This window comes from Macrotis lagotis, chromosome 2 (assembly GCF_037893015.1).
Source record: "Macrotis lagotis isolate mMagLag1 chromosome 2, bilby.v1.9.chrom.fasta, whole genome shotgun sequence".
NCBI lineage: Eukaryota > Metazoa > Chordata > Mammalia > Peramelemorphia > Peramelidae > Macrotis > Macrotis lagotis.
In genome coordinates this window covers 249,045,932-249,056,270 of record NC_133659.1, presented here as the reverse complement: position 1 = coordinate 249,056,270, position 10,339 = coordinate 249,045,932, and positions in this window count along the sequence as shown.

Here is a 10,339-nt window from a genome sequence, read left to right as displayed (position 1 = left end):
CTTCTTTTTGGTTCTAGGTGTCCTAGACCATGGAGAAAGCTGAAGTTACTTTATCTGTTGCATATACCTTCTGCTTTGGAGAGCTTTGAGAAACTGGGAAAATCAGGGATAAGAAAAAACCTTTAATCTTCCATCTTGTTGGTTATATGACCTGGAACATTCTCACATCCTCTTTTGATGATGAACCTTCTGAAACTGCCAAGGATTTTGATAGCCAAGGTGGGTCCTGTGTTCAAATTAATTGCTCCCCTCACAGATAGCTGTGGATTCTTGAATAGAATAAGGGTTAGTGTCAGGGTGGGGCACTGCTACTCTTACAGGTCTTTCCTGAGTTCAGGTTTCTGGATTATTTTCATTGAAGTCTGAGTGGAGGTGGTAGAGGTGATGGCAGTAGTCTTCAGGCAAATTTGCTACTTCCTATCTTTTTCTCAGCTTGCCAAACTACTCTATTAAGCTCCTATCAACCCCTACCACAAATTTGGGGAACATATTTGGAAATTGTTTAAATTGACTTTGCATCTCTAGAAGGAGAGCAAGAATATGTTATCATAGTTTAGAGGTGGCTGTTCATTTCAGAAGATATGCAACTCAGGAATTATTCAATTGGTAACCATGGAAACTAAGGTGGCCAAAATGTGAGGGAAAAGTATCTCTCAGTCTATGAATCCTCTGCCAGGATCCATTCTGATTAAAACAGATTCTTTGGAAACCTACTATTAAGGAAATGTTAATTCTGGCAATTATAATTTAAGCTAATCCACCCATACCCTGAACATTTCAAAAATACATTGATAAATGTGTTAGGAACACTGATACCTGCTAAAAAAGTTTCAGTAGAGTTAATATACAGCATTTTTTTGTGCATGGGTACAACTCTATCAGGAATGCAGGATTTAAATCATACTTGCTGAGTGAGCAACACTTACTATATCTATAAAGTGCACTTCGGAGTTTCAGAAGATGTGAATGAATACTCACAACTAACATATTTCTCCACATAAGTAGAATTTGAAAGAAGCTTATGCCTTGCTAAGACTTCAGCTTGTAAGAGCCACATTAAAAACAAATGATGGAAAATTTCAGCCCAGTTCATTGTTATGGTCTTTAACAAAGTGATAGTCTTCTAGAGAAATTTTATTGTTTGAGATACACAAAAAGACTGGGTTGATGGAAAGCTACTCTATATAAGTTTTTGGGAAATTGTGAAAGTTTGTTTTTTTTAACAGAATAGCCCCTAAAACTTGTGAGGACTCTGTAAATATAATTCACTGCCATCACCTATTGTTGATAGGATGATTAGTTAGACTTTCTAAAGATGGGAATAAATTCGGACATTTGGCTCAGTAAAGGCAATAGGTCATTATAGAGTTAGATCCATCTGACCTGGGAACAGACTTACTTATGATCACAGATGATACTGGGAAATTAGTCACATATGTAGCCAGATAATAATACTAATATTTGCCCATATATTGTATGCCAAAATATTCACATTTTGATATATATATTAATTGTAGCATGTTCTAAGTTATGTCTGTTTTATTAATTTGCTTTTTTCTGTTTATTTGAATGTTCAATCATCTTTCCTGTCTTTTTAGATACAACTCCCATAATTTTAACCAATAACATAGCTATACTGACCCACTTGTTGCTCTGAACATGTGAGCTCCAATTTCTAGCGGTGTTTTTATACTCACTACCCCTATGCTTTGAATACATTCTATCTTAACCTCCACCACTTGTAATAACTGTCTTTTAGACTTTGCAAGAGCCATCTATTATTATGAAGCCTTTTCTAAATGTCTTATCTCCACCTCTCTCCACTCCATCTGCTAGTATAATTTCTCCCAAAACTGCCTTGTATAACATCTGAACCCATAATAAAGAAAATTCCTAACACCTAGACAGAAGTTGGGCTTTATGCCTAACCTAACATTTTTATCTCTCTTGTTAACCCCTGATTTCTGAGGGTTAAGGCAAAATACAGTTTTCTGGAAACATTTGGTAGCAAAATAGCAGATTATATTATAGCATTTGTGAGACAGGCATTGGAAAAAGAGAACTTCTCTTGGTACTTTCCTCAGTATGGATCTTCTACTCCATGATATCTCCCTTCAGTCACAATGGAATCCTCTTTTTTAAAAAGACAATTATGCGTACTTCAGTATATTTTGTAAGAAGCAAGATATTCACCAGTTGTTTCCCTACACACATTAAAAAATATCAAATCATTTAGCTAGAATTATGTAGTTTGCATTTGTAGATCATCTGGCAAAATGTCAGATGGTTTATTAATTTAGGATTTACTATTTGTCATCTGCAGCATACTATTCTAGGTTGACCAATGAATCAGATGTCTGCTGGAGAAATAGTTTATTTTTCTATAAATTTTTATAGATATTGGCAATTCTCCATCTCTAAAATGAAAATGCTTTTAACTAAATATAATATATAGTGCAATCAGTAATGGAATCCTTTCCAATAGTAATCATTAACCACAAATAGAATTACCTCTTTTTTTTTGGTTGTTTTTTTTTGGCAAGGCATTGGGGTTAAATGACTTGCCCAAGGTCACATAGCTAGGTAATTATTAAGTGTCTGAGACCAAATTTAAACTCAGGTCCTTTCCAAGGCTGGTGCTCCATCCACTGCACCACTTAGCTGCCCCCAGTGACCTCTTTTTAAGAGATATTTGTGTGTTTGGATTAGACCAACACCTCACACCCTATACCAAGATAAGATCAAAATGGATACAGGATTTAGACATAAAAAACAATATTATAAGAAAGCTAGGAGATCAAGGAATAGTTTACCTGTTAGATCTATAGAAAGGGAAGCAGTTAATGACCAAGGAAGAGATGGAGAACATCATTAAAAACAAACTAGATAATTTCGATTACATTAAATTAAAAAGCTTTTGCCCAGACAAAACTACTATAACCAAGATCAAAAGAAATGCAGTAAATTGGGAAACAATTTTTACAACTAGTATTTCTGACAAAGGACTCACTTTTTTAAAATTTATTTTTATTAAAGATATTATTTGATTAACCCCGTTTGCCTTGCAAAAAAAAGATATTATTTGAGTTTTACAATTTCCCCCCTAATCTTACTTCCCTCCCCCCACCCCCCCATGGAAAGCAATCTGTCAGTCTTTATTTTGTTTCCATGTTGTACCTTGATCCAACTCGAGTGGATCATACAATAAGATATCTGTTTTTTTCTAAATTAAAGGGAATAGTCCTTGAACTTTGTTCAAACTCCACATCTTATTTGGATATAGATGGCACTCTCCTTTGCAGACAGCCCAAAATTGTTCCCGATTGTTACACAGATGGAATGAGTGAGTCCTTCAAGGTTGATCATCACTCCCATGTTGCTGTTAGGGTATACAGTGTTTTTCTAGTTCTGCTCATCTCACTTAGCATCAGTTCATGCAAATCCCTCCAGGCATCCCTGAAATCCCTTCCCTCCTGGTTTCTAATAGAACAATAGTGTTCCATGACATACATATACCACAGTTTGTTAAGCCATTCCCCAATTGAAGGACATTTACTTGATTTCTAAATCTTTGCCACCACAAACAGGGCTGCTATAAATATTTTTGTACAAGTGATGTTTTTATCCCTTGTCATCATCTCTTCAGTTGTAGACCCAGTAGTGGTATTGCTGGATCAAAGGGTATGCACATTTTTGTTGCCCAAAGGACTCACTTCTAAAATACATAGAGAACTGAATCAAATCTTTAAAAAGACAAGCCATTCCCCAATTGACAAATGGTCAAAGGAATTGCAAAGGCAATTTACAGGTGAGGAAATCAAAGCAATCCATAGTCAAATGAAAAATTGCTCTAAATCATTACTTATTAGAGAAATGCAAATTAAAGCTTCTCTGAGGTACCACCTCACACTTCTCAGACTGGCCAATATGACCAGAAAGGACAATGATGAATGTTGGAAAGGATATGGGAAATCTAGGACACTAATACATTGTTGGTGGAGCTGTGAACTCCATCCAACCTTTCTGGAGAGCAATTTTGAATTATGCCCAAAGGGCAACAAAAATGTGCATACCCTTTGATCCAGCAATACCACCGCTGGGTCTATACCCTGAAGAAATTATGGAAAAGGGTAAAAACATCACTTGAACAAAAATATTCATAGCAGTCCTATTTGTGGTGGCAAAAATTGGAAAGTAAATGTCCATCAATTGGTGAATGGCTTAATAAACTGTGGTAAATGTATGTGATGGAACACTATTGTTCTATTAGAAGCCAGGAGGGAAGCCTGGAAGGATTTGCATGAACTGATGCTGAGTGAGATGAGCAGAACCAGAAGAACACTGAACATCCTAAGAGCAACATGGGGGTGATGATCAATCTTAATGGAGTTGCTCATCCCATCAGTGCAATAATCAAGCACAATTTGGGGGGGGGGTATCTGTGATAGAGAATACCATCTGTAACCAGAGAAAGAATTGTGGAGTTTGTATTCTTTTTTTTAAGTTTTTTTTTGGCTTGCCCAAGGCCACACAGTGGCCTTAAGTGTCTGAGGCTGGATTTGAACTCAGATACTCCTGACTCCAGGGCCAGTGCTATATCCACTGTTCCACCTAGCTGCCCAGAGTTGTGGAGTTTGAACAAAGACCAAAGATTAATACCTTTAATTTAGGAAAAAAACCTTATCTTATTATGGAATTTTGTTCTCTCTTATACTTTATTTTTCTTCCTTAAGGATATGATTTCTCTCTCATCACATTCAACTTAGATCAGTGTATATCATGGAAACAATGTAAAGACTAACAGTCTGTCTTCTGTGGGTGGTAGAGGGAGGGAAACAAGATTAGGGGAAAAATTATAAAATTCAAAATAAATAAATAAATTTTTAAAAAAGAGAGATGTTTGTGTGGAGATTCCTTTTCATTAGGATTTAGATAGATAACTCCTGAGATCTCCTCTACCTCTAAGATTCCAGGAGTCTTTATCTTTCAACATACAGAGCTCCCATATTTCTTTCTTTTTTCTTTTTTGCAAGGCAATGGGGTTAAGTGGCTTGCCCAAGGCCACACAGCTAGGTAATTATTAAGTTTCTGAGGTCGGATTTGAACTCAGTTTCTCCTGACTCCAGGGCCAGTGCTCTATCCACTGCACCACCTAGTCACCCCCCCCCCCCATATTTCTAATGTCAACAAAACCCCCTTGCTTTTCCAAATTAATAATGCAAAAATGGTACTTATCATCCTGGTATAAAGGTAATTTCATTAACTTGTTTTCCTCTTTTTTCAGAAGGTTGTTCCATAGAGCCAAATATTTATTTTTGGATCAGATTTTCTGACTGTGCCTTACCATTCTTCTGTTTTTTCCTTTTCTTTCTTGGTAGAACTAACAAATGGGTTCACTTTAGTTTTCCTCTTACAAATTTTTTTTCTGTCAGATATCATGGTTGCCAGTCTTATCTTTTTGTCAGACTTTTTTTTAATGATGATGGTCACTGTTCCTCAAGGAAAGCAAATTCTCTCTCTCTTCCTCATTACTGTCAATTTCAAAATTCTTCCTCTTTTGGTATTTCCCCAGGCCAACGGCCATATCTTCCCTCAGCTGGGCAAGATGGATTTTCTGGAAGTCATGGATTAGAACCTGGCTGGTTCTTACTGCAGTTGCTTCAGCCTTTCACACCTCCATTTTATTTTTTTTAAGCTTCTCAGTTATTTCTTGTTGCTCTTCATTGGAGAAATGGTGCATGTGGATCCACTTGCAATCTTCATCATCATCCTCACTGAGGCAGAGGTGGCACTTTCCAATCCACCATCATTACAGTCTTTAATCTGTTTCTTCTTTCTCAACATCAAGGACATCCAGCCCCTGGAATGTAATTTTTAATATTTAATTCAGCCTATTCATGAATTCTTGCTTCTTGAAGCCTCTGTAGGATTGATTACCTGTGAATTTTTTCTATAACATCTGTGGATTCAGGATTTAGGAGAGCTAAATCAAGGTTCTAGCAGACATCATCACATTCTTGCCCTTATTTATATTGGGTTAAAACTTAGAGAAGGTCTTCAGTCATGGCCAGAGGGCATCTAGCTATTATCTATTTTATAGTACTGATTCTAATAGTCATAACCTTCCTCCCCAAGTTGGAAGAAGTCAATCAGATGTTTTGGATGATAGTACCCAACCTGGAACAAAAACATCATCAATTTGGACAATTCTTTACAAGGTTTATATGGTTATAATTTGAAATTTGAAATTTTCCACATTGGACTTGTAGTGATTTTACTGCAACATAAATTCCTTGATGTAGACTGTGGGGTCCTGCTTGATCAGTTCCTGCACCTGAAATAGATTGATGGGCATCCTGACAAAGCAGCTATCTCTTCACTCTCATACCTAAACTCACTTCATTAAGTAGGACCAAAGTTTCACTTCCTGTATTCCTCTTTGTGATCCACAAAACTGTACTAGTTATGTCATACTTGCTCCAGTTTCTAGAGTCCAGATGCTAGAAGTAAGAATTTCAAAGTTCTAAGATATATTCTCTTTATATAAATTATTTTTATATTTATGATCTTGTCTCTTACACAATGGTTTTAATTGATTCAAGGGGGTATGCAGGCTGTGTTCATACTCAGTTCTGATTGTTTGATTCTATCAAAAAGTTTTCTCACCTAGTTAAGGCATCATAGCCACAAATGGGGTGTTTTCAATATGGTTTCCACCCCACCCTTACATTTGCATTCATCTATAACATATTATCTTCATCATTAGAATGTAAATTCCTTAAGAACAAGAGCTGTTTCACTTTTGTATTTGTGTTTCTGGCAGGTAGCATAGCACTTGGCAGATAATAAATGCTTATTGAATGTTTATTGATAGACTGATTAATTAAGTATAGCAACATCCATCTGCATATTGGTTTGTTATTTTGTTTATTTGAACATAATCATGCTCAAGCATGCTTGTTATTATATAATCCTATTGATTTTGTTGTTAGCTTTGAGCATTTTTCTGCATTGTTTATGTAGCTATTATTAGTATAGGATATGTATATGTAATATGTATTGCATGTAATTTGAGCATTTAACCATTTGGACATTGAAAACCTATCAATCATTCCTTGGCATTGTGGCATGTATATGCATGCCATTTTTTGTTTTCTTTTAAGTCCAATTTACTTCATATTTAGTTTCAAACTTCATTCTCAATAAAAATCACCTTTCAATGGAAAAATTACAATTTTTTTTCACCAGTATGAAATTGTTTTGATGATCACAGATTTGTAATATAACTTGAGATCTGACTCCATTCTTTCCTTTTTTTTCATTCTTTCTCTTGAGGTATTTAAACTTTCATTCTTACATATGAATTTCAGTATTATTTTTCTAACTTTAAAGAATAGGAATTTGGTAGTTTTATTTGTAGGTTGTTAAATAAGTAAATTAATTTAGGTAGTGTAATTTTTATGATATTGGAATGCAATTGATGAAGAAGTAAATTTCTTCATTGTCATCATGTCTTTATTTCTGTAAAGAATGCATTGTAGTTATATTCAAATAATTCTTCTGTATGTCTTGGTAGATAAATTCACAAATTTGTTGTTTAGTTGTTTTTTCAGTCATGTCTGACTCTGTGATTCTATTTGGTTATTTTTTTGGCAAAATACTGGAATGGTTTGCTATTTCCTTCGCTATCTCATTTTATAGATGAAGCAACTGAGACAAACAGGGTTAAGTGATCTGTTAAGTGTCTGAAGTTACATTTGAACTCAAGGAGATAAGTCTTCCTGATATCAAATCCAGTATTCTAATCCACTGCACCATAGTTCTATCACTGCCCTGTATAAAACACATTTTATATCTTCTTTGATTATTTTGAAAATAATTTCTCTGTTTCTTTTGTTTTATTTTGTTGGTAAAATACAGAAAATTGGCTCTCTTGTGTTATCTATATGGGCTAAATTTTTAGATAGATATTTCTTTCTATATTAAAGAAAAAGATATTCCTATGATTTCTGTTTTGTGTGGGTGGATGCATGCACATACATATTGGCATACACATACATGTATTTTAACAAAAATGGGAATTGGATTTTGTCAAAAGAATTTTCAGTATCTACTGGAAGTTTTTTTCACTATTAATATGGCCTATTATGTTTCGAGTTTTTCTTTAGGCCCAACTTGATCATAGTATAAACTATTTTATTACTTTGTTTTATTTTTTGCTAATATTTTATGTAATAATTTCATGTGGTGTCCATTCAGGATATTGGTATATTGTTTCATTTTTCTGCTTTGCCTTTTCCTGTATAATTGTACCATAGAAGAGGTTTGGAGAATCCCTTCTTTACCTATTTTTACAAAGTTTTTTAATATTGGAATTAACTGTTCTTTGATTTTTTTAAATAAAATTAACTAGCAAATTCATTTAGTTATCAGATTTTTTTTTCCTTTTGGGAGTTCACTTATGTCTTGTTCAATTTCTTTTTCTAATTGGGTTAGCTAAATAATCAATTTCTTCTCTTAATCTGACCATTTTATATTTTTGAAGATATCTACCATTTCATTTAAATTATTAGTTTCATTGGCATGAGTCAGAAATATAATTTTTTAACCATAGTTTCCTTCATTTCAATTGTTTTGGATTTTTTCCTTCCTTCCTTCCTTCCTTCTCTCCTTCCCCCCCATCTCTGTCTGTCTGTCTGTCTGTCTCTGTCTGTCTGTCTGTCTGTCTCTCTCTCTCTCTGTCTCTCTCCCCACCTCCTTTCTCTTTTTTTAAATTTATTTTTTAAATTTTCATCCATTTGAAACTGTATATTTCAAAGTTACAAACTTTCTCTACACCCTTTGTTCCCACCCCCTCCCCTTAGTAGGGAACAGTTAGGTTAGCATTTTACATACATATTTTGTTAAACATTTTTACAAATTAGTAATTTTTGGCATAAGAAATTAGGAATAAAGGGAAGACATACACAGATAATTTTTATAAAGTGTTCATCAGATTTGGTTGTGTTTTTTTCCCTGTGGGTTTCATTTTGTTTTGTTTTTCTTCCTCTGGTTGGGGATAAAATGGACCATTACCAGTCTAATACAGTTGTCCTAGCTTTCCTTTCTGAGAGGAGTTGCTTCCATCAAGGTTGTTCATCTCATAATGTTGATGTGTACATTGTTCTCTTGGCTCTACTACTTTCACTCAGCATCAGATCCCATAAGTCATTCTATGCTTCTCTAGAGTCTTACCATTTATGGTTTCTTATAGAACAATAATATTCCATAGGATTCATGTACCGTAATTTGTTTAGCTATTCACCAATTGATGGACATCCCCTCAATTTCCAATTCTTTGCCACTACCAAAAGAGCTGCTATGAATATTTGGGAACATGTAAGACTTTTACCATTTTTTATTTCATTTGGATATAGTCCTGGAATTGGAATTGCTGGGTCTAAGGGTATGAACAGTTTTATTGCTCTTTGGGCATAGTTCCATATTGCTCTCCAGAAAGACTGGATCCATTCAGAACTCCACTAGCAATATATCAATGTCCTAATCTTCCCACAACCTCTCCAGCATTGATCATCTTCTCTTTTTCTCATATAGGCTAATCTAATAGGTGTAAGATGATACCTCATTGTTATTTTAATTTGCATTTCTCTAATCAATAGTGATTTGGAGCATTTTTTATATGATTATATATAGCTTTAATTTCCTCATTTGAAAACTGTCTGTTCATAACTTTTGACCATTTAATAATTGGGGAATGACTTGTGGCCTTATAGATTTGATGCAATTCTCTATATATTTTAGAAATGAGAGCTTTATCAGAATTCCTGGTTGTGAAGATTATTTCCCAACTTTCTGCTTTTCTTCTAATTTTGGCAGCATTGATTTTATTAGTGCAAAAAGTTTTTAATTTAATTTAATCAAAATCATTTATTTTGCAGTTGATAATATGCTCTAATTATTATTTGGTCATAAATTTATTCCTTTTCCATAGATCAGATAGAGTATTTTTTAGTCTATTAATTTATCTATGGTATCACTCTTTATGTCTAAATTCTGTTTCCATTTTGAACTTATTTTGGTATAGGGTGTGAGATATAGGTTTATGCCTAGTTTTTACCACACTATTTTCCAGTTTTCCCAACAATTTCTGTCAAGTAGTGAGTTCTTATCCCAGAGGCTGATGTCTTTGGGGTTGTCAAATAGTAGATTGCTGTAGTCATTTACTGCAGTTTCTTTTGAGCCTCTCCTAATCCACTGATCCATTATTCTATTTCTTAACCAGTACCAGGAAGTTTTGATGACTGCTGCTTTAGAGTATAGTTTGAGAGCTAAGCCACAT